The sequence below is a fragment of the Bos indicus genome, chromosome 13, assembly GCF_029378745.1.
Source record: "Bos indicus isolate NIAB-ARS_2022 breed Sahiwal x Tharparkar chromosome 13, NIAB-ARS_B.indTharparkar_mat_pri_1.0, whole genome shotgun sequence".
In the NCBI taxonomy this organism is placed as follows: Eukaryota; Metazoa; Chordata; class Mammalia; order Artiodactyla; family Bovidae; genus Bos; species Bos indicus.
The window spans coordinates 46424849-46450258 of NC_091772.1; the positions used below are offsets into that span (position 1 = coordinate 46424849).

The following is a 25410-nucleotide window of genomic DNA, read 5'->3' on the forward strand; positions in this document are numbered from 1 at the left end:
ACCGTCGAGGTACTTTACAGAAATTGAAATGGTTGTGGCTTGTCAATTTTTCTCTGTATTTAATATTCTGCAAGGCAATTTTGTAATCAGGCTATATGAAACCGCTTGATAGAACTTTGCTCGAGTTGCTACGGTGAAATACTTTCTCAAAGGCATCAGATTAGCGTCTATTTATCAACCATACATTTGATTTGTGTACTTAGCTTCGAAACTTACATTTAGAAATTAATTTCATCCTGTATTTTGAAAAGTTGATATGAATTTACTTTTTAAGGAGAAAAAATGGGCGTGTGAACGAAGAGAGGTAGACATGGTTTCTTATTGATTAGAAATTACTCTCTGGGTGCTTCTCTTTCTTATCTGAAAGAGGGATAGTAATAATAACAGCTTCATAGGGCTATTTGTAACATGTTGATGTTGGTTGTTTTTAATATTTTGTTGTATTGTTAAGTTCTTACTTAGAATTTGGAAATGGTGTTTACCTTATTACTATTGTCAATATTCTTTTTGTGGCTGTCAATTTTAATTTATTAACAGAATTTTTTGTTTTTTAGTTTATCACATGCATTTGGGCAGAGAAAATAAGTTCCGAGGACAGGATGTTTATTTGGAGAAAGGAGTTTTACTATATTTGAGTAATAGGGAGAATGGATAATTTGAGTACAGAAATTTCTTGGCATTCATATTTATGTGTGTTGTTGAAGAATAGCTGCAATTAAATGGCAGCACCTTTAGGGAAAATTTTGATTTTATTTAATGTTCCTAGGGATTGTACTTCTAAAAAATTGAGATTTGGATAATTTATTCATACTAATACGGTTTTCACAGATAAGCACAAATTTTCATAAATGCATGTTTAAAATCTGTGGAAAGAAGTGTTTACACTCTTTTTTTAATGAAGCAGCCTTCATATATCATAAAGTAATTCTACAGTACATACTGAAGTGCAAGATGGGAACATCATGTTTTTAATGGTAATAACGATAATGCCTTAAAGTAGCCCCACTACTCTACACAGATTTCAACAATCTTACAGGTTTTTACAGTGATAGAGCTGCAGTTGATGTTACCCACCAAGAAGTGGCCGACAAACTCTTTTCACCATTATTTCAGAGTGTCCTGCTGGAGTTAATACTTCCTATAGTGAAAACTAGGATTATAATCTAGGTCTTCTAATTTAAGTAACGTGTTATCTTTATGATGGTTCCTTGAGGTTGCAAAACTATATATATATTTAGATCTCATTTGCTTTCATCCTAATGGGTAAGGCACAAGTTTCAAATTGGGTTTCATGCTTGTACTCTGTTGTAGAGTTCTCTCATATTTAAGGATTTTTTTTCAGATTGGTAAATGCAAGAAAATTACATATATTGTGATTCCTCCTATGAGACCATTGATTCAACTTTTCTAATGAAGAGAAGAAAATAAGCAGTAAATTTGTATTTATTAAAAGTACATTGTTAAATAGACACTGCTGCAGGGTTGGGTCACTTAAATGCTGTTTTTGTAAAACTTTATTCCTGTAAAGAGTTCTCCTTTTTCTGTAAGAGCTAATTTTAGAGCACAGTAAAGGAGGCACAGCCTTCTGAGAGGGTTACACTCACCCGACCAGATTTTAATTTAGTTCAGTTTGAACTTTTTGCTCCTAATTGTTGCACTTGTGCTATGTTTGAAGCTACTCTACTCCTAAAGTTATCTTGATTACAAAATGAATTTTTTTTTATTAGAATGTGGAATTGTAAGGTAGACAACCATTAGGGTCTCTTACTAAAAGGGGGAGAATAATTCCAACATGGAAATGAATTTTTCTTCATGTTCTAACACTTTTATTTTTCCCATGTGTAAATGTCTTTCTTATGATCAGGCAAAATGATTGACTCAGCTTGTTTCTCCTTCCTTCTCACTCTCCTCACCCACAGAGCCCTGTACCTTTTGTCACTTCATTGCCTTTATAAACTCTTTGGCCATATTTTCTAAAGCTGTCGTGACACCTTTGTACTCAGGAAGGGTTGCAGGTGAGTGGTGCCTGTTATGCCTTGTGTCATGGTCTGGTTCCCTCTTCAGTGTCAGCCCTGCTTCCCTGCTGTAGCGAGACCTGGGCCACAGAGTGCATTCTGTAACATGGAGAGCACTTCCTACTTAACTTAAATTCAGTCAAGTCTTCACTGAAAATGTTCTTTATGAAATATGACATGCAAAAGTTTTGGCTCAAAAACTGGTAAATTAGGGTGGTATTTATTCGTGGGATAAAAATAAAATGCTCGTTTTTATTTGCACACACCATTTTTGTCACGCTGTAGCCAGAGATTGCTTTAAAGGCATATCCTGAAGCTTTAAAGGCCTTTTTGAAAACTCCTCAGTGACTGTCCCCCACCTAACTAAGATGTACCCGGGGCCTTGCCACGTCTGCTTTCTCCTTGCCAGCTGGACCACCCTTTGTTGGCCTTAGCTGACCACAGCCTTTCCCCCCAAATCTTGGTGTTGTCTTTGCTGTCTGTAGTTTCTTTGCCTGACATTGAAGGCCTTTTTTTTTTTAACTTCACTCCTTAACCCATCTTTATAAAAGTATTTCAGGAATCCTTGCCTTAATTTTTAAGGTTGTGCTGAGCACTTTCTTTTGTGTTTCCGTAGCACTGCAAGGCATTGCACTCATTAATTAACATAAGCTCCTTGTGGGCGAGATCCTTTTGTGTCCCTAACCTCTGCCCAGCCCAGGACCACATACACTACAGATGTTGTAAACTTTGTTTTTCTGGAGGGATAAAACACTTCCTACTTCAGTTTTAGAATTTTTTGCATGCTTTCATGAACAAACAGGAAAATCTTTACTCGAAAAGAATTCAATAGAAAATGCATAAAACATCATACTTAACAAAATGTTAACAGACTTGATAGCTATATGCAACGCATACAGTATTGTAGGTGGAATGATTTAACTAGGTGATCTCTTGAGAATATTCTTTCTCAGTCTTTAAAAATGTGCACCTTTTGAGAACAAATTTCTTTCTGTATTTTGCTTTAAATTAAATTATATCAGCCAAAAACAAAGCAGTTACGATAATGAAAATGTATTTTTAAACCTGAGTGGATTTTTCCATTTTTTATTCTCTATTGAGAATCATTGCTCCAGGACCTGATGCAAAGCAGGACTGCTGAGAGGAAACGCTTCATTCATTCCTTCTTTGATCAACCAGACATTAGCAGTACAAAGATGAATGCTACCGGAGCTTTTCTCTAAGGCTTGTGGTCTAGAAGGAAGTAATACTGTGAGTTGTTTTACTTGAAGTAAAATAGACCTGCATTTGGACTCTTGAAGCTTTTGTACGTGAATCTTGTTGAGGACTCGGCACCGCACATTTCCTCGAGCAGCCCCATCAGGACAGTCATGTCACTTGCATGGAGGGTGGTAGACACCCCTCATCCCTCTTTCCTGCTTTATTTTTGTTTGTATCACTTAGTACCTCGTTATAAGATGCCTTGTAATTTCTGTATCCCATGTACCTTCTGTCTTCTTGTACTTGAATGTAAACTCTGCAGTCGAAGGTTTGTCTCTTCTGTTCATTGCTGTGAACCCAGACCTTAGAACATGGTGTCCACTAAATAATTGATGAGTAAATACCACGGTTGTACTGGTGAACAAAAAGGGATAAGCAGTCCTCACTGTGAGGCAGGGAGACAGTCAGTCATGTTGTGCCAGGAGGTCATCATGTAGCCTTGCATGATGAAGCGGGGGAGGGGCCTTCCGAGCAGAGCATAAGGGTGCAGAGGCTGAGCTCAGAACTCCTTTGGAGAGGCTGCCCCCCAGGGAGGTGAGTGAGGCAGCAGGGGGTCCTGGGTGTCTGGAGCTCCTGGCGAGGGTGAGAACTGTGCTCTCTCTCCTAAGAACAGTGGGGCGCAGTCAGGAGGCTTTAAACTAGAGATTTGTGTGACTAGGATTGCCTCTTTTAAGTGGTCCTTCTGCTTTACTGTGAGTTATGTCCACAGGGAGGGATGGCTGCACATAGACTGGTATTGCTCGACCCCAGGGTGGCAAGCCCTCTTGCTTTCACTTGTGTTTATCACAGTGGAACAGTCGAAGCCCTGGTCTAAATGAAGGATACGATGCTTAGAATCCCTTTCACTTGTAATGAAGGATACGTTGCTTAGAATCCCTTTCACTTGTATTGCAGATAATCGCATGTGTGTAAAAGATACTTTAAAAATATGCCTTAAGTCTGCTAGTGTTTCTTGTTTAAAATATATTTGTTATTTCAGCTTTTATTAAGGCAGACTAATTAACAGATTCCTTTTTTAGAAACATCTCTGAAAAACGAGGACATTTTGTTTTCAGATTTCAAAAAGCTTTGTATTATTGTCAGGCTCGAAAATGCAGTGATTAAAAGCATAGTGACCAATTGGATATAGATTTACAAATTGCTTCAGTAGTGGTTATTTCTTGCTTAGTATATTAAACATTCCCTTTTCAAATATTTTTTAAATGATCAAGTCCTTTAAAACCTCTTCTCTAAGTACTTTATACTTTCTGAACATTTTTATTTGTTGATTACATATGTCTCTGTATTTTGTTGTTGAGATTTTTACCATCTGTATAATGTCTTGCAGTGTACAGTTGATCCTTGGACAACACAGGGGTTGGGGCACCAGTCCTCTGTGCATTTGAAAATTGGAGTAGAACTTTCTGGTTGGTTCTCTGTATCTGTGGTTCCACTCCTGTGGACTCAGCCAACTTTGGGTCATGCAGTACTGTAGTGTACATTTATTGAAAAAAAAATCCATGTAAAAGTGGATCTGAATAGTTCAAGCCTGTGTTGTTAAGGGTCACTTTTGTGTACGTGTGTGTTTGTGTGTGTGTATGTTATAAACAGTGCAGGTAGCATGTACTGTAATCCATTGCAGGCTAGCTTCTCACAGCTCCCATGGTCAGGGAATGCCAGCAACCTTTAAAAGCAGACTTGAAGTCCTTGTGAAGAGAGTTGCCTTTTAAACATCTGGACAAGGCAAAAGCATTTTGTCTTGTACTTTTTAGAAGGGGAAAAGATTTAAGCAGCTGATTGTCATTTAGTGCAGAAGCTCAGTGTGGAAAACCTTTGGGGTAAACTTTCCCTGGTACTCTTGTAAGGTCCTTATTTCATTTGAGTTCATATCTGTATCTCCAGCGATACTTCCTGTCAGACTAGAATGCTATTTCCAGTTTCCCTTCGTAGGTCACTTGGAGTACCGACCGTTGCACAAATGAGTAACTATGAATCAGCAGTATTTGCTTCTTCACACCTTAAATATCTAGGGAGGGGAAGGGCAGTCAGTGAAGACGGAAAGATGCAGTGAGTGAAGCAGCTCCTAGTACTTGCTCCCTGTGCCTGTGGCCCTTAGTTTTTCATAGCTCTTCCCATTTCTTTGTATACGTTGATGAGTTTTCCTACATTCTGCTGGAATCATTATCTTTCAGGGCTCAGTGCAGGAGAGTTAACCTAATCATGAAAGGACCAGAAGTAGAAATAGGATCGTCACATAAAACTACAGAAGCATTCAGGCACACAGAATTTGAAAGCCTGTGACTTGGAGAAACTTCCAGTTAAGAGTGAAATGTTTCCCTGCAAAAGAGTGCTTTGGGATACTAAATGACTTAACTTTTATTTTTATTTTTTTAGATTAATTTTTAATGGAGTATGGTTGCTTTACAGGGCTTCCTTTGTGGCTCAGCTGGTAAAGAATCTGCCTACAATGCGAGAGACCTGGGTTTGATCCCTGATTGGGAAGATCCCCTGGAGAAGGGAAAGGGTACCCACTCCAGTGTTCTGGCCTGGAGAATCCCATGGACTCTGCAGTGTTGTACAGTCCATGGACAATGGACTATGCAGTGTTGTATTGTTGTCCAATGTCCAACTGTACAATGTTGTGCTAGTTTCTACTGTATAGTCGAATGAGTCAGCCATATGTATACAGATATCCCCTCCCTTTTGAACTTCCTTACCCTGAATGACCATAACATTTGGTTTTTTCTGTCATGGACACTCTTAGCATACTGTTCCTTTGATGTTTAGAATGTCAAGAGTATTGTTTTTATTGTGGAAGTTTTTAATCTTTTAACCTAAAGTGTTTCATGAAATCACAAGATTATAGGTCAAGATGAAAACGCTATAGGTCAGGTGTTTTCCCAAAGTCACTGCTGTTGCTGCTGCTGCTAAGTCGCTTCAGTCATGTCCGACTCTGTGTGACTCCATAGACAGCAGCCCACCAAGCTCCGCCGTCCCTGGGATTCTCTAGGCAAGAACACTGGAGTGGGTTGTCGTTTCCTTCTCCAATGCGTGAAAGTGAAAAGTGAAAGTGAAGTTGCTCAGTCGTGTCCTGTATGGCCACAAATCACATTATAGTGATGCCCCCTTGTCTATGGGGAACACTTTCAGAGACTCCTGGTGGATACCTAAAGCTGTGAGTAATGCTGTAACCCATATATATACTATTTTTTCCTATAAGTACATACCTAGGGTAAAGTTTAATTTACAGATGAGGCACAGTAAGAGATTAACAACAATTAATAAAAATATGACAATTATAACCATATACCAAAATAAAAATTATGTGAGTGTGATCTCAAAATGCTTTATACAAATTTAATACCTTTTCCATCTTTGCTAGTCATTTTTCAAGCACAGTGGCTATAACTTTTGCACTTTGAGGTGCAACAGAAAAACTAGCACAAATTTCTTTTTCTTTCACAGTTTCACAGTATTCATACTGTAGATATTAACCTCAGCATACAATTTTTTTTCCTTTACTAAGTCAGAAACTTTTACCTTTTCACTTACAGAAAGCACTTTACAGCTTCTGTTTGGCATATCTCACTTGCCAGCATCATGACTCTTGCGCTTTGGTTGTTGTTCAGTTGCTTAGTTGTATCTGACTCTTTGTGACCCCATGGATTGCATGCCAGGCTTCCCTGTCCATCATTTCTCACAAGCTGTTCAAACTCATGTCTATTGAGTCGATGATGCCATGCAGCCATTGCCCTTTGGGGTAGTTATTAAATAAGAGTCCCTTGAACTCTAGCGCTGTCACACTGTGATAGTTGATGTGATGACCAGCTGGCAAAAGAGTGACTAACAGGCGGGGTACGCTGCACGCAGGTGTGAGTCACGTCCGGGCGGGTCAGTGCAAGATCAGGTCCTGCTCTGCAGACGTGCACCATTGAAAACGTATGCATTGTTTTCCTGGGATTTTCCATTTGATGTTTCTGGACCGCAGTTGACCCTGGGTGACCAAAAACATGGAACACAAACTATGGATCAGGAGAGAGTCCTGAGCTAGCTAGTCAGTTTACAGTTTGGGGTGGAGTGTGGTTAAGCTTATTGATAATTTGTGAAGAATAAGTGTTGCTGTTCAGTCGCTAAGTCGTGTCTGGCTCTTTGTGACCCCATGGACTGCAGCATGCCAGGCTTCCCTGTCCTCCACTGCCCCCCAGAGTTTGTTTAAGTTGATGTCCATTGAGTCGGTGATGCGTCTTGTCCTCTGCCGCCCCCCTTTTCTTGCCTTCAATCTTTCCCAGCATCAGGATTTTTTCCAGGCTCTTCAAATCAGGTGGTCACAGTATTGGAGCTTCAGCATTAGTCCTTCCAATGAATATTCAGGGTTGATTTCCCTGTAGGATTGATTGGTTTGATTTCCTTGCAGTCCCAGGGACCCTTAAGAGTCTTTCTTCTTCAGCACCACAGTTTGAAAATATCAGTTCTTTGGCGCTCAGCCTTCTTCATGGTCTAATTCTCATATCTGTACATGACTACTGGAAAAACCGTATCTTTGACTCTATGAACCTTTGTGGGCAAAGTGATGTCTCTGGTTTTTAATATGCTGTCTAGGTTTGTCATAGCTTTCCTTCCAAGGAGTAAGTGTCTGTCTGTACCAAGTGTTTAATAATAATTACCAATACACATAAAGCAGCCTTAATTCAGTTACATGGAGTAGTTTGTTTTTTATTTATGCCATTGTTCAGTTCAGTTCAGTCACTCAGTCATGTCCGGTTTGTGACCCCATGAATCACAGCATGCCAGGCCTCCCTGTCCATCACCAACTCCCGGAGTTCACCCAGACTCAGGTCCATTGAGTCAGTGATGCCATCCAGCCATCTCATCCTCTGTCGTGCCCTTCTCCTCCTGCCCCCAATCCCTCCCAGCATCAGAGTCTTTTCCAATGAGTCAACTCTTTGCATGAGGTGGCCAAAGTACTGGAGTTTCAGCTTTAGCATCATTCCTTCCAAAGAACACCCAGGGCTGATCTCCTTCAGAATGGACTGGTTGGATCTCCTTGCAGTCCAAGGGACTCTCAAGAGTCTTCTCCAGCACCACAGTTCAAAAGCATCAATTCTTCAGCGCTCAGCCTTCTTCACAGTCCAACTCTCACATCCATACATGACCACAGGAAAAACCACAGCCTTGACTAGACGAACCTTACTTGGCAAAGTAATGTCTCTGCTTTTGAATACGCTATCTAGGTTGGTTATAACTTTCCTTCCAAGGAGTAAGTGTCTTTTAATTTCATGGCTGCAGTCACCATCTGCAGTGATTTTGGAGCCCAAAAAAATAAAGTCTGACACTGTTTCCACTGTTTCCCCATCTGTTTCCCGTGAAGTGATGGGACCAGATGCCATGATCTTTGTTTTCTGAATGTTGAATTTTAAGCCAACTTTTTCACTCTCCTCTTTCACTTTCATCTAGAGGCTTTTTAGTTCCTCTTCACTTTCTGCCATAAGGGCGGTGTCATCTGCATATCTGAGGTTATTGATATTTCTTCTGGCAATCTTGATTCCAGCTTGTGTTTCTTCCAGTCCAGCGTTTCTCATGAGGTACTCTGCATATAAGTTAAATAAGCAGGGTGACAATATACAGCCTTGACGTACTCCTTTTCCTATTTGGAACCAGTCTGTTGTTCCATGTCCAGTTCTAACTGTTGCTGCCATTGTTGCTGCTGCTGCTGCTAAGTCGCTTCAGTCGTGTCTGACTCTGTGCCACCCCATAGATGGCAGCCCATCAGGCTCCCCTGTCCCTGGGATTCTCCAGGCAAGAACACTGGAGTGGGTTGCCATTTCCTTCTCCAATGCATGAAAGTGAAAAGTGAAAGTGAAATCGCTCAGTCGTGTCTGACTCTTAGCGACCCCATGGACTGCAGCCAACCAGGCTTCTTCATCCATGGGATTTTCCAGGCCAGAGTACTGGAGTGGGGTGCCATTGCCATTGTTACCTGCCTGTAATTACAAGACTGAGGGGGAGCTTTAATCCTTTTAAACTATTTATGTAATGTTTGATGTGGATGAAATAACACTTTGAAGTAAGTCATTTTCTGAGATTTTGCATTTTGGTCTAGATTATTTTATTAACTGAGATTTGATAATAGCTTCTGAAAACAACTTCCAAAAGTGTAGTATTGTGGTTATTTTCTTAGGATGTTAGAGCTCTAAAGATTCAGAGACGGAAGCCCACAGAAGTAAAATTAATTGGAAGTGCAGATCACAATAAACTGGAAAATTCTGAAAAGATGTGAGTACCAGAAAACCTGATCTGCCTCTTGAGAAACCTATATGCAGGTCAGGAAGCAACAGTTAGAACTGGACATGGAACAACAGACTGGTTCCAAATAGGAAAAGGAGTACGTCAAGGCTGTATACTGTCACCTTGATTATTTAACTTCTGTGCAGAGTACATCATGAGAAACACTGGGCTGGAAGAAGCACAAGCTGGAATCAAGATTGCCGGGAGAAATATCAATAACCTCAGATATGCAGATGCCATCACCCTTATGGCAGAAAGTGAAGAGGAACTAAAAAGCCTCTTGATCAAAGTGAAAGAGGAGAGTGAAAAAGTTGGCTTAAAATTCAACATTCAGAAAACAAAGATCATGGCATCTGGTCCCATCACTTCATGGGAAACAGATGGGGAAACAGTGGAAACAGTGTCAGACTTTATTTTTTTGGGCTCCAAAATCACTGCAGATGGTGACTGCAGCCATGAAATTAAAAGACGCTTACTCCTTGGAAGGAAAGTTATGACCAACCTAGATAGCATATTCAAAAGCAGAGACATTACTTTCCCAACAAAGGTCCGTCTAGTCAAGGCTATGGTTTTTCCAGTGGTCATGTATGGATGTGAGAGTTGGACTGTGAAGAGAGGTGAGTGCTGAAGAATTGATGCTTTTGAACTGTGGTGTTGGAGAAGACTCTTGAGAGTCCCTTGGACTGCAAGGAGATCCAACCAGTCCATTCTGAAGGAGATCAATCCTGGGTGTTCTTTGAAAGGAATGATGCTAAAGCTGAAACTCCAGTACTTTGGCCACCTCATGCGAAGAGCTGACTCATTGGAAAAGACTCTGATGCTGGGAGGGATTGGGGGCAGGAGGAGAAGGGCACGACAGGATGAGATGGCTGGATGGCATCACCAAAGTGATGGACGTGAGTCTGAGTGACCTCCGGGAGTTGGTGATGGACAGGGAGGCCTGGTGTGGTGCAGTTCTTGGGGTCTCAAAGAGTCGGACACGACTGAGCGACTGAACTGAACTGAACAGATGATTGGCTGGTGGTAGAGTGAGGACTGTGACTCGCTATGTTCTCCTTGGCCCTAGTATAGAACTCAGTGGGATACTTTTCAGTTTATACCCGAACAGAGGAATTTTAAAAGAAAAATGGAATTGGTAAAAGTGTTAATTTTATGTACACGATAGAATTTTGGGTCAACGTTTTAAAAAAAAATATGCATTTGTTTGGCTGTGCCAAGTGTTAATTGTGGCACGTGGGATCTTTCATTTGTGGCATGTGAACTCTTAGTTGTGAGATCTAGTTCCCTGACCAGGGATTGAACCTGGACTCCCTGCATTGGGAGCTCAGAGTCTTAGCCACTGGACCACCAAGGAAGCCACAGTCAGTAGTTTATTGTTTCGTTTTTAAAGCATATTTGTAAAGCAGCCATTGAACTGTGCTTTTTAAAACATTGAATTAATGTATATATTCCAGGAAAATTAAGGGTTTTCTTTGTCATTTTAGATAGTTTAATCTGTTAGCTTTAATCCATTTAAAATCCTTCCTGTTAGCAAGGCACTAACAGGTCTTCTAGTTTGTATTATATATTCAGATTTGTTTTTGAGAACTAGCCTAAGTGAAATTCATTTAAATTCCATGGTCTCCTTCCTGAAGCGTTCAGTCCTTAACATCTGTGTCTGGTGCAGGCCTTGGCCTTCAGGCTTTGGAAGCGGTGCCCATCTGTTCACACCCACCGCGTGTCTGTTTCTGTGCAAACAGGGATCTGCCCTGAGCTCTGAGCACTGCTCAGGCCTTCATACTGGCTCCTCCACAGCCATCTTTGCTAAAATCTGTGCCTTCGAAGCCTGCACTGTTCTGGACTGGAGGCCTGAGCTGGGCCTTCCTCCACAGAGGACCAAGCTGTGACTTGGACCCAGAGCCCTGGCTCTTCCCCCCATTTGTTCTTTGGAGCACCTGTCTTGCCGCTTGGGAAACTGAGGCCTGGAGACAGGTGCCTTATACCACACAATGGCAGAAGAGCAGAAAATGGGGTTTGCCTGACTTCTTCCATATCCACTGCAAATAGTGCTCAAAGCATGGGTGTCTTGCATAAAGGTGTCTTAGGTCTAGTAACCTGGTAGATTTGAGAGCTGTAAACACAGCGTAGCTAAGCATCAGAAATGCTGGCTTTAACTAGAAAGTTTTAATGTTAGTTTTATAGTGATGATTGTTGAGATCGTGGGAGCCCACAAGACTGAGAGAAGGTTATTTACCTTGCTGAGCAGTAATTCAGAATTATTGGCGGTGATTCTGGTTCTCCTAGTTGCTTGGAACTTTTATTGTGATGTTACTTATTTTGTCATCTGTTAGAGTATTATCCTAAGTGGGCTAGGACTTGTGATTCTGTTGGAATAAGTAGTAGTATATCTTTTTAAGTTCGTAACTGTGGAATGTAAATTTTTTTTTGTTTCAAACATGGTATCACTTTTTCAAGGAGAGCTGCCTGTTAGGGGGTATTTGATGTATTTTAATATTAACCGATTTGCTGTCCTTTTGGTGAACATGAGAGTGTGTTCAGTTGTCACACCTCATCTCTCAGGCTGGTGGTTAGAGTGTGCTTGGACTCTGTGCTACTTTCTGAGTACAGTGTTGCACAGGTTCTCCCGCTGTCCTGTCTGGAAGTGGAACCTTCCATAAGCCAAAATAAAGAAGCAGTTACCTTAGGATGCATCTTGTTCAGAGAAGCACAGAATAGGTGGACACACTGCTCACAGCCGGGTGTTGGCCGGATGCTGAGTCTCATGTCTTGGGGAAGGAGCTTGGAGGGGTTGCTCACTGCTCAAGTGAGCACTGCTTCTATAGCTTTGCTGCAAAACAGACTCAGAAAGCTGGTTTTGATTTTCACAAAGGCAGAAATTCTCTTCAGATCTCTTGGTTAGCAAAAACAGGACTAATATAGGCCCTTTGTACAAGTGAACTTTGGCAAAGTGGGAGACTTCTGTGTTTCATGGCTCCCTGGGGCCAGTGCCTGACTCACTGCCACTCGTTTGAGCTCGTACCCTGTGCTGATGTGCCCTAAAGACGCTCATGGGAGGTAAAATCACCCCTGCGGAGTGGAGTCCCCTCTGTTATGTCCTCCTCCTGTGCTCTGCTGGGTGGCGAGGGTGGACTTGCATGAGGAGAATCCTCAGGCTCCTGGGTCGGTGTTTAATGTTTCTGGTCTCCATCCACTTCTTCCAGTGCAAGGACTCATGACTTTCAGTGTATTTTCGAAAGGATCTTTTACTTCTGCTCTTAATACTAATAGTAGATCTTGTGTGTTTGCCACCTAGGAACTTCTTCTGTGAGTTGTTACTTTGAGAATTAAATGGACTTTTTTACTATCACTATCACTTTGCATTTAACTCTTCTCTATGTTCAGACCCCAAGTGCATACTTACATGTATGCATACACAAACACACAAATATACACACAGAAATGTAACAACAGAATGAGAAAGACGAGAAATCTCTTCAAGAAAATTGGAGATACCAATTTCATGCAAGGATGGGCACAATAAACGACAGAAACTGTAAGGACCTAAGAGAGGCAGAAGAGATTAAGAACAGGTGGCAAGAATATAGGGAAAAACTATACAAAGAAAGGTCTCAATGACCTGGATAACCACACTGGTGTGGTCACTCACCTAGAACCAGACACCCTAGAATGTGAAGTCAAGTGGGCCTTAAGAAGCATTACTATGAACAAAGCTAGTGGAGGTGATGGAATTCCAGCTGAGCTATTTAAAATCCTAAAAGATGATGCTGTTAAAGTGTTGCACTCAATATGTCAGCAAATTTGGAAAACTCAGCCATGGCCACAGGACTAGAAAAGGTCAATTTTCATTCCAGTCCCAAAGGAGGAGAATGGCAAAGAATATTCAGACTACCATACAGTTATACTCATTTCACATGCTAGTATGGTTATGCTCAGAATCCTTCAAGCTAGGCTTTAGAGAACTTCCAGATGTACAAACAGGTTTAGAAAAGGCAGAGAACCAGAGATCAAGTTGCCAACATCTGTTGGATCATAGAGAAAGCAAGGAAATTCCAGAAAAAACATCTTCTTTTGCTTCATTGACTACAGTAAGGCCTTTGACTGTGTAGATCACAGCAAACTGGAAAATTCTTAAAAAGATGGGAATACCAGACCACCTTACCTGTCTCCTGAGAAGCCTGTATGTGGGTCAAGAAGCAACAAGTAGAAGTGGACATGGAACAATGAACTAGTTCAAAATTGGGAAAGGAGTAAGACAAGGCTGAATATTGTCACCCTGTTCATTTAACTTAAATGCAGAGAACATCATGTGAAATGCCAGGCTGGATGAATCACAAGGTGGTATCAAGATTGCTGGGAGAAATATCAACAACTTCAGATACGCAGATGATACCACTCTAATGGCAGAAAGTGCAGAGGAACTAAAGAGCCTCTTGATGAAGGTAAGAGTAGTGAAAAAGCTAGCTTAAAACTCAACATACAAAAAACTAAGGTGATGGCTTTATTTTTGGGGGCTCCAAAATCACTGCAGATGGTGACTATAGCCTTGAAATTAAAAGACGCTGACTCCTTGGAAGGAAAGTTATGACCAACCTAGACAGCATATTAAAAAGCAGAGACATTACTTTATCAACAAAGGTCCATCTAGTCAAAGCTATGGTTTTCCCAGTAGTCATGTATGTATGTGAGAGTTGGACTATAAAGAAAGCTGAGCGCTGAAGAATTGATGCTTTTGAACTGTGGTGTTAGAGAAGACTCTAGAGAGTCCCTTGGACAGCAAGGAGATCCAACCAGTCCATCCTAAAGGAGATCAGTCCTGGGTGTTCATTGGAAGGACTGATTTTGAAGCTGAAACTCCAGTACTTTGGCCACCTGATGCGTAGAGCTAACTGATTTGAAAAAACTCTGATGCTGGAAGGGATTGGGGGTAGGAAGAGAAGGGGACGACAGAGGATGAGATGGCTGAATGGCATCACTGACTCAATGGACATGAGTTTGAGTGAACTCTGGGAGTTGGTGATGGACAGGGAGGCCTGGCGTGCTGCGGTTCATGGGGTCACAAAGAGTCGGACACAGCTGAGCAACTGAACTGAACCGAAGGTGATGGCATCCATTCTCATCACTTCATCACAGCAAGTAAATGGGGAAAAGAGTGGAAGCAGTGACAGATTTTCTTTTCTTGGGCTCCAAAATCACTACAGTGACTGCAGCCATAAAATTAAAAGACACTTGCTTCTTGGAAGGAAAACTATGAAAACCTAGACAGGAAATAAAAAGCAAAGACATCACTTTTGCCCACAAAGATCTGTATAGTCAAAGCTATAGTTTTTCTGGTAGTCATGTATGGATGTGAGAGTTGGACCATAAAGAAGGGTGAGTGCCTAAGAATTGATGCTTTTGAATTGTGCTGGAGAATGCTCTTGAAAGTTCCTTGGACTGCAAGGAGATGAAACCAGTCAATCCTAAAGGAAATCAGTCCTGAATATTCGTTGGAAGGACTGAAGCTGAAGCTCCAGTACTTTGGCCACCTGATGCAGAGAGCTGACTCATTGGAAAAGACCCTGATGCTTGGAAAGATTGAGGGCAGGAGGAGAAGGCGGTGACAGAGAATAAGATGATTGGATGGCATCACTGACTCAGTGGACATGAATTTGAGCAAACTATGGGAGATGGTGAAGGACAGGGAAGCCTGGCCTGCTGCAGTCCATGGGGTTGCAGAGAGTTAGACATGACTTAGTGACTGAACAACACATACACACCCATTCACAAAGCCTAGAGAGTATCAATTACAGTGAACTCACAATAGTTTTACCATTGTCTAAGAATGTTGTGTTTTCCCACATTAACACATCTTCTGGAATATGCAGCAACAGAAGCTTTCGCTTGGAATCATCTTAGTTTTTGCACTTTATGTTTTAACTACAAGGAGTTTCCTCCCACATGTTTAGTGGGTGAAAATGAAAATGATTAAGCATATTTCCCTGGATTCTGCTCTGCTGGGTGTTGTATCAGGAGAGCAGGAGTCAAGAAGGGAGACACTTGCCCGGCCTGCTGTAATGGAGAGGCGGCTGCCTTGCTGTGTTGTAGAAGGTTTGCAACTCAGGCTTTGTGCAAAGGGTGGGGGATGAGGGTCCAGCTGGCCTGCTTGGTTGGTTCCAGATATTACAGTGCATGGCGTGGCAGGTGCACGCTGAAGGTGAGAGATTAACTCCTTCGGGAGCATCATTCTGCAGAAGGATTGGTGCGACTGGGGGAGGGAGACCTAGGAGGTTGGGGTTGTGGTTCCATTCAGAGATGATAGTTATTGAAACAGTTTAGTGACAGTGGAGGTGAGGAGGGATAAGCTTATATGAGAGAAAGATTAAAAATTTATTTGCAGGTTTATGGTTAGAGCAGTGGGGTAGACGAGGTAGTGTATTTCCTTGAGCCTGGGGGAGTGTAAGTTTTTATTTGTTTTATATGAGGATGGATTTTTTAAACAGTTGATTTTGACTTATGAGGAATCCATAAGTCAAAAAATGTTCCCCAGATATTTGCTTAGATGCCCTGAAATTTAACAGGTGGTGGTAACTGAAACGTGGAGAAGCTGAGTGCAGGAGGCTCAACGAGGTGGAGGCTCCACGTGATGCTCTCCTATGAATGCAGCTGCCTGTGGGTAGCAGAGTGTGGGGCTGGTGTGCTGCTCCCTGCCTTAGCTCTGTCCTCTTCCTCCTCCCGGCTGGGTTGTTTGCTTATGGAAGCCAGTTCATTTTGTCCCTTAGTTTGTGCAAAGCAGTTGTGCTCATTAGTGCAAGTGCATGATTTAACTGTAGAAACTGCAGAGAAAAACTCATTTTCATTAAGTCTCTTAAAGTTTTCTAAGATGCAGTTTATATGTTTTTGGGTTCTTTGCCTTGACTTTCGAGGTCTAGTTTTTGAGAAAGAGTTGTGTAAGATTCTAGTTGTTGTGGAATATTTCCCTTTCACTGAAGTGTACGGTCTTTTTTTTTTTAATTACTAAATTTATATGTGATTCCAGAACTTGAAACAGTCGTGCCGCCTCTAGTTCTGGTTCTTCGGTGCCCCCCCGGGATTGTCAGCGAGTCCCAGTTTGAGCAGCACAGGGTTGGAGGAGCTCTGAAGTGTGTGCAGTTCTTCAGAGTGCTGAGTTCTGAGCTGCTTGCTGCTGCTGCTGCTGCTGCTGCTAAGTTGCTTCAGTCGTGTCCAACTCTGTGTGACCTCATAGACGGCAGCCCACCAGGCTCCCCCATCCCTGGGATTCTCCAGGCAAGAACACTGGAGTGGGTTGCCATTTCCTTCTCCAATGCAGGAAAGTGAGAAGTGAAAGTGAAGCCGCTCAGTCGTGTCCAACTCTTAGCGACCCCATGTACTGCAGCCTACCAGGCTCCTCTGTCCATGGGATTTTCCAGGCAAGAGTACTGGAATGGGGTGCCATTGCCTTCTCCGCTTACCCTCCCCCAATGTTCCTCTTGTATTGAAAGAGTATTATGTTTTTTCAACTGAAAAACTGCAGTTATGCGATTATAAATTAGAAAGCACAATAGAATGTGATAGTACTTGAAGAAATGCATGATTCATTAGAAGGATGAGATGAATTGAGGCTTTTTCCCTTAGAAAAAGAGTTAAGAAATGTACAATCTAGAGTTTATTTTTAAAGAGGACTTCTGGGTCTCTTGAAAGACTTGTGGTATTGATTCTGACTTTTGGTACAAGTGTATACTAGTACCAAATGCTGTATTTGGCCATCAGCATTTTTTTGTTTTCCAATGTAAATGAGAGAAAGTGAAGACTTTTGTGGAGAGTTTCAATAATCTCATGTTCAGTGATCACATATTCAGATTGGAAGTACTAAAGCTTTATAGTTAAAAAACCAAAACTACATATACGCAGTCCCCTAAGGTAAACATAAAATATAGAAGGTGGTTCTACATATGGAAGGTCAGCAGTAGTGGTTTTCTCCTGCTCTGTGTAGCCACATCGAGCTTTCCATCAGCACAGTGAGTGTATGGCTGAGACAGAGGTGCGGATGCTCACCCACAAGGGGCTTTGCAGCAGCTGAGCAGACTGATGTGAGAAGGACTTGGGGTCGAAGTGAGGGCCCTGAGGCAGGAAAGGATGAGGAGGTCTCTCCGCCTGGCAGACTACTGGCCAGACCCTACACATCTGGCCCCTGGCTGGGGTCGAGGAGGGGTTCACTTTCAACCTGGGAGGTAGTTCTTGGTGAAAACAAGTTGCTGCTGCTGCTGCTGCTAAGTCACTTCAGTTGTGTCCAACTCTGTGCGACCCCATAGATGGCAGCCCACCAGGCTCCCCGTCCCTGGGATTTTCCAGGCAAGAGTACTGGAGTGGGGTGCCATTGACTTCTCCGGAAAACAAGTTGAGCAGCAGACAAATGGTGGTCAGAGTTCATTCTCAACAGGCTGAACTCAGGACCGTTAACCTTTCAGCTGTGAAACAACATCATTCTGGGTGCGCTTACCCCTTCCACGTTAGGCTGGTGGTGTCGACGTGCTGCCTTGTGTCCTGCACAGGGTGTAGGCTTGGCCTCAGGACTTCCTGGTCCTGTCCAGAAAGATGTCAGTTAACAAAGCTTGCACTTTCCATTTTCTTCTCCCTCTGGTGAAAAAGTGTGTGACTGTTGTAGGAGATACTCTTCTCTTGGGAAAGAAGCAACTCATGATAAAAGCAAGAAGTTACACTTGGGGGGCAGAAGGCTGTAACTCTAAGGATGTGTTCCCCTTCCCCTTTACGCTCACATTTACCAGAATTTTACAGAACCACCATTACAACCACAAGCAGAGTAAGAGAAGAATTCTTATTTTTAAAAATATTTATTTATTTATTCAGGACTTCCCTGGTGGCTCAGATGGTAAAGTGTCTGTCTACAATGTGGGAGACCTGTGTTCAGTCCCTGGTTTGGGAAGATCCCCTGGAGAAGGAAATGGCAATCCATTCCAGTACTAAAATCCCATGGACAGAGGAGCCTGGTAGGCTACAGTCCATGGGGTCGTTCGGCTGTGCCTGGTCTCTTAGTTGCAGCCTGTGGGATCTAGTGCCCTGACCAGGGATTGAACCCAGGACCCCTGCATTGGGAGCGTGGAGTCTTAGCCACTGGACCACCAGGGGAGTCCTGAGAAGAATTTTTAAGTCCACTCCATATTGTTTTGGTTGTTTCAAATAGTTTATTTAGAATTCCTTATAACCTAGTAAAATAATCTTTTCAAATAATTGACTACTCTGGGGTAAGATTTCATGCTATGCTAAGTCACTTCAGTCGTGTCCGACTCTGTGCGACCCCACAGACGGCAGCCCACCAGGCTCCCCTGTCCCTGGGATTCTCCAGGCAAGAACACTGGAGTGGGTTGCCATTTCCTTCTCCAATGCATGAAAGTGAAAAGTGAAAGTGAAGTTGCTCAGTCGTGTCCGACCCTCAGCGACCCCATGGACTGCAGCCCTCCATGCTCCTCCATCCATGGGATTTTCCAGGCAAGAGTACTGGAGTGGGGTGCCATTGCCTTCTCCGGTGAGATTTCATAAACCAACTTTAATCCTTAAAGCTTGAAGGGACCTTTAAAATTTTTTTGTGTAGTATTATCTAGTTCTCAATTGAAAGCACTTTGTGTAAAAAGTTTTTAATGTAATTTTTAGGGTGTACATCTCATATAGATGCTTTCCCACTCTTACTTGGCTAAGACATAAGTTTTTGCATGTTGTGTTTGATTTTATGCTTTCCCTAAGAGCAGAACCAGGTTAAACTATGAATAAGAGTTACCTTTTCCTCCTCCTTTCTTTTTTTGATAGAAGCACAGGTAGGTATATATAAAAGGAAATTAAAAAAAATCATACTTTATTGGCAGCATCTGTTTAAACATACATATTTCTGTACTGACTGCCAATTTAAAAGTGTAATTAAACAGCTACTACGGTGAGATTGGGTTGCTCTCTTTCATTTATCATTAAGACAACTCCGTGGACAAAATGGACCATCATAGAGACAGTGAGTCTTAAAAAACAAGAAGTTAGAGTAACAGCCCTCCTGGAAGCCGTATCCGTTGCTCTGTAGACATCCCCACCATTCAGGTCTACAGATTCAGTTAAGTATATAATCTGGTAATGTGCTGTGGAAAGTACATAGCTGATCTGCCCCAAGATACTCACAAGTTATTCTGGAGTGAGACAGGAATGTGCATTTTAGATACTATATGTGATGCAGAGTACTCTTGCCTGGAAAATCCCATGGACAGAGCAGCCTGGTAGGCTGCAGTCCACGGAGTCGAGAAACTGAGTGACTTCACTTTCACTTTTCACTTTCATGCATTGGAGAAGGAAATGGCAACCCACCCCAGTGTTTTTGCCTGGAGAATCCCAGGGATGGGGGAGCCTGGTGGGCTGCTGTCTATGAGGTTGCACAGAGTCGGACACGACTGAAGCGACTTAGCAGCAGCAACAGCAGCAGGGTGATGCAGACAGCAGTGAGGTAAACAGAATAGCCCAGCCAGCAACACAAAGCAAATGTATGAGTAACTGATTGCCATTGTGGTGTTTTATTTTCTTGTTTTTGTTTAATCAAGTTGTATCTGACTCTTTGTGACCCCATAGACTGTAGCCCACCAGGCTCCTCTGTCCATGGGATTTCCCAGGCAAGAATACTGGAGTGGGTTGCCAGGCCCTCCTGCCAGGGGATCTTCCCCAACCAGGGATCAAACCAGGGTCTCCTGGAACTCCTGGCTTGGCAGGCGGATTCTTTTATCACTGAGCCACCTGAGAAGCCCAAACACATGTTCTTCCAGTCCCAAAACGCTAGGGTTGTGCTTTAATGATTTGATTTAGCTTTTTGGACCATTTTTGTTTTTTCTAATGAGTTTTATCAGTTTCAAAGGTCTGCAAAGTAGACATGGAAAGTAACAGATTTTGACTTTTCTAATTGATTCTCAAAGGGGATCACACACTATTTAATGAAGACAATCTCTGAAGTTCTTAACAATCCATTTTCCATGTTTAGGTAAAATTGATTACTTACCTAGTTGAATGTTTACTATTTTTTTTTTTTAATAGAATGATCCCTGTCATCATGCTGGAGCCCTCAGAACCCACGTCTGTGTGATAGCATCTTGTCTCAGCCGTCTTCTCTGCTCATTCTCTGTTCCTTGACTCATTCCTCTTGATCACACACAGTTACCAGGCATCAGAGGAGACTTGAGCATACTTAGCTGCAAATACAGAAAAAGTATTTAGACAACAGGATAGTAAAATATGTATTAGAGTTAGTGACAGAGCAAATCTCTTTGGGGTAAATTGTAGCATATCGTTGGTGGGATTTATTGTTCTGTTATGTCTTGTTCATGAGAAGAAGAAACACATGGATACCTTTGAGAAGCTCAGAGTGATTGTTGCTGTAAAGAGCAGAGAGGCTGTGGGTAATGAGGACGGGTTGAGAAGGGGACTCAAGATTGCCTCCAGGAAGGAGGAAGCCAGTTCCCTTGGGTATGTACCTAGAGGTGCAGTTGCTGAGTCATAATGGATTAAGCATTTTGAAGCTGTTCACCCAAGTGCCTGTGTGCTATTAAATTCCCACCAGCAATGTATGAAGAACTCATTTCTGCACACCCTTGTCAACACTTACTATTTGTTGTTTTGATTATAGCCATGCCAGTGAGTGATGTTTTGATTTGCATTTCCCTAGTGACTTAAGGGAGAAGGCAGTGGCACCCCGCTCCAGTACTCTTGCCTGGAAAATCCTATAGACGGAGGAGCCTGGTGGGCTGCAGTCCATGGGGTCGTGAAGAGTTGGACATGACTGAGTGACTTCACTTTCATGCATTGGAGAAGGAAATGGCAACCCACTCCAGTTTTCTTGCCTTAAGAATCCCAGGAATAGGGGAGCCTGGTGGGCTGCCATCTATGGGGTCGCACAGAGTCGGACACGACTGAAGCGACTTAGCAGCAGCAGCAGTGATTTATGATGTTAAGCATATTCTCACCTGCTTATTGGCTATTTTTATATCTTCTTTGGAGAAATGTCGATTCAGATTCTTGGCCCATTTTTAACTTGTCTCTTACTTAGTTTTAGGAATTATTTATTCGATATATAGTTATGTGTCCCTTATCAGATGTGTAATTTGCAAATATTTTCTCTCACTCTGGATGGTATTCTTGGAAGCACAAAAGTTTTGATGAAGACCAGTTTATTTTCTTCTTTTGTTGTTTGTGCTTTTGGTGTCCAATCTAAGAAGCCATTGACCCAAGTACATTTTCTTGAAGCCTTTCTCTATTATCTTCTGAGTTTTACAGTTTTAGCTCTTACATATGGGTGTTTGCTTCATTTTGAGTTAATCTTTGTATAGAGAGTAAGTTAGGGGTCCAGCTCCATTCTCCTGCATGTGGATATTCAGTTGTCCAAGCATCATTTGTTGAAAAGAGTATTTTTCTGCATTGAGTGGTCTTGGTACCCTTTTGAAAATAATTGACCCTGAGTATAAGGGTTTATATCTGGATTTTCAGTTCTGTTCCATTAATCTGTCTTTTGGCCAGCACCACACTTTTGATTCCTCTAATTTTGGAGTGAGTTCTGAAATCAGGAAGGGTCCGTCTTCCAGCTTTGTTTTGATTGTTTTGTGGGTCTCTTGCATTTCCGTAGGAATTTTAGGATCAGTTCATCAGTTTCTGCAAAGAAGGCTGGTTGAATTTTTATGGATTGTATTGACTCTGTGGATCGATTGATTGATTGTGGGTTGATCTGTTGGCCATCGTGAGAGTGGCATGTCTTCCCAGCCATGAACACCAAGCACTTGTCAGTTAGAACTAGTTGTATCTTTTGTCAGTGGTTCTCAAACCTTGTGGGCTCAAGACCTCATTACACTTTTAAACATTGAAGGTCCCTGAGAGCTTTTGTTTACATGACTTGGTTCTTTCTATGTTAAAAATTAAGACTTAGAAATTTTAAATATGTATTTTTCTTGAATAATAACAAACTCGTTACATGTAATATAAATAACATTGCCTGTGAAAAAATAGCACTCTTTTCCAAAACAAAAAGTGATTTAATGATGAGAGTGGCATTGTTACGTATTTTTGTGAATCTCTTTAATGTGTGATTTAATTGAATCCCGGCTGGAATCTCGTCTGCTTCTGCGTTTGCTCTGTTAGTGACGTGCTGCTTTGGTGGACATATAAGAGGTATATCTGGCTTCACACATATATGTGGCTGGGAAAGGGAGTAGTATGTTAATAGTCTTCTCATGTACCCTTGAACTTTGGTCCTGTACCAGAAATCCACTGTGCTTCTGTGAGAAGAGAATAAGGGCATTCAGCATTGATCCTTTCAACCTCTTGGCCCCAGAAAGGGCTTCTGGGACCTCTCATGGGGTCCAGACCACACTTTGAGACCCCCTATCTCAGAGAACAAGACTGATGATATCATTGCATGAGAAAATGTTGTGATAACTGAACAACAGTTTTATTACCTATACTAATGGGCAACTGGGTCAGTATCTGCTCTTTCTGTAGACTCTGCTCGACCCTAAAGGATTAGGTAGTTGTTTGATAAACATGAAATCAGCCAGCCAATGAGTTTTATTAGGTATGTGTGATTATATAAATAGTTATTAAAAAAAAGTTGAACCTACAGAAATGAAGCAAAGTGGAACATGATCCTTGAGTTTTAATCTTAACTATACATTGTTAGTCATCTGGGGTCCTTCCTTTTAGTTTCGTTTGTTTCATTTTTAAATATTCACAGTTATATGAATTTTAAAAATATAGTTGCAATTATACTGTCCACAGCTTTTTAATATCCTGCTTTTTTTACTTTATATAATCATGGTGAATATTTTTAATACTTTTAATATATTGCTTTATTTTTTGCTTTTCTATAGTTCAGTGTTTATTTCCCCTTTTTGACTAAAGCTGCCATGAGTATTATTATAAAATGGTTTACATATTGTTGAATTGTTTCATTAGTACATATTTTAAATAGACGTAAGTATGGGGAGTTTTGGGTGTGTGTTGATACTGTATCCTAGTTAGATGAGTCTTGTTAGCTTTTATTATGGACTTTAACCTTAGAAGAAGGAGGATATTGCAGCAGTCCTCCATGTATGGTACCCATTACCTCAGTTTAGCTTCCATCAGCTTGCTGCATTCTTGTATTTTTGTTTCTTCTCTTTCCTTAACACTCACAAAAAAGTTATTAGCGTATTCCAAAGCTAATTATGTCCAAATTCCAGATGTGTAATTTCATCTGTAGTCTTTTAGTTTATATCTTTTAAAGATGAGACATTTAAAAATAAAAGCCAAAGCACCTTCATTGCACTCAACAAAATTATTAATCATTCTGTAATACCTTTGATCACCCACGCAACATTCAATTTTTCCTGTCAAAAATACGTTTTAATTTAATTTATTTGCATCTGGGTCCAGATACATTTCTCATACATAAGGTTATTTTGGTTAAAGCTTTTCCATTTTGTAGCAATAAAAATCTCCCCTTTTTTTTCCCCACGTCTCAGGTTTGCTGTAGAAATGGGGCATCTGTCTGTAGTATGCCCCACATTTTGGGGTTAGCTTGTAACATTCGTTGGTGTTGTTTAACGCATACTGTTCCCAGGGTTTTCTTTAAATTGGGAGTGGGGTCTGGAAGTTTGGTTAAACACAGGTTCTGTTTTGGCAAGAATATTTCATTGACCTGATGCTCTTCATCCTGTTAAGAGTGTAATCCCCACTTGTTGCATGTTAGTCATCAGGTTGAAAAGTGGCTTCAGTCCCTCTGAGCTCCCCGTCAGCTCTTTCCCTCCTTTCTAGCAGATATCAGCGATCATTTCATTAGCGATCGCAACTTGATTTCCAGATTCTGTCATCCACCCTGTTTTTAGTTGTGACTCCTGTGTAGTGAACCGCATGCCCTGGTCTTTAGTTGTGCTAAATACTCATTCAGCAAGGGCAGGCTGATGGCTTGTTTCCCTGGAGCAATCTTCAGAAAAAGGTGTTGGTGTCTTAATAGCCTCCACTGGTCACTGGTGTAGTGGTGACCTGTAACCACTGTGGATTTTTGTACGTTTGTTTCCATTCATTCTTTGTGCCTCTCGCATTCTCTGTCTTTGGCCATCAGGAGCCCCTCTCTTCCTTTCCTGTTGCTTCTGTGACGGCAGCACAGGGGTCTTAGAGAGCTTCCTTGCTGTCGCGATACAGTGTCCCAGGTTCATCTCAAACTGAGCAACATTCCGCACAAATGTGGCTGACTGAGGAGCTGTCACAGGTCGGAGGAGACTGGAGAGAAGTGACAGCTCAGTGCAGTGTGGGATCTGAGAGTAGGACCTGGCATAGGATGGGGATGTTAGTAGAACAAATAGCGAAAGCTGAAGAAAATCTATACAGCTGAGCTTGAACACCACAGGGGCTAGAGGTGCTGACCCCCAACAGTCGAAGAGCCACTTGTGATTTGACACGCAGCCCTCCCTGCCCAGGGTTCTGTACCTGGGTATCCCTGGTTCTGCATTTTGTATTCAGCCAACCACAGGTCATATCCATTTTATTGAAAAGAAAAAAATCTGCATATAAGTGGACCCACATGTGCCTCAAAAACCCCCTTGTTCAAGGGCCAACTGTAATTTTAAAAGTTACATTTACAGTAAATATAAAATGATTCTGTGGATTTTACCTAGCTTGTTTGATTTTATGTTTGTGTTTCCTTTTACGTTGAAAGTCTTAGTACTTAATGTAATTCTTATTTTTCTTATTATATTACAGTTTGTGTATGTGTGTGTATAATACATAAAATAGCTTCAAAATAATACCAATATTTGCCCCAAAGAACAAGCCTCCTGAGTGCATTTTAAGATTTTCTTGTGAGTTTTCAGGATTTTGTGTGTGAATACTC

General features: G+C 41.7%; 1 protein-coding gene across 2 annotated transcripts in view; it reads left to right on the forward strand.

Annotated features, from left to right (window-relative positions):
* LARP4B (La ribonucleoprotein 4B) overlaps nt 1-25410 on the forward strand; it is a 90565-nt gene that overhangs the window by 1823 nt on the left and 63332 nt on the right. The gene's annotated exons all lie outside the window — the stretch shown is intronic.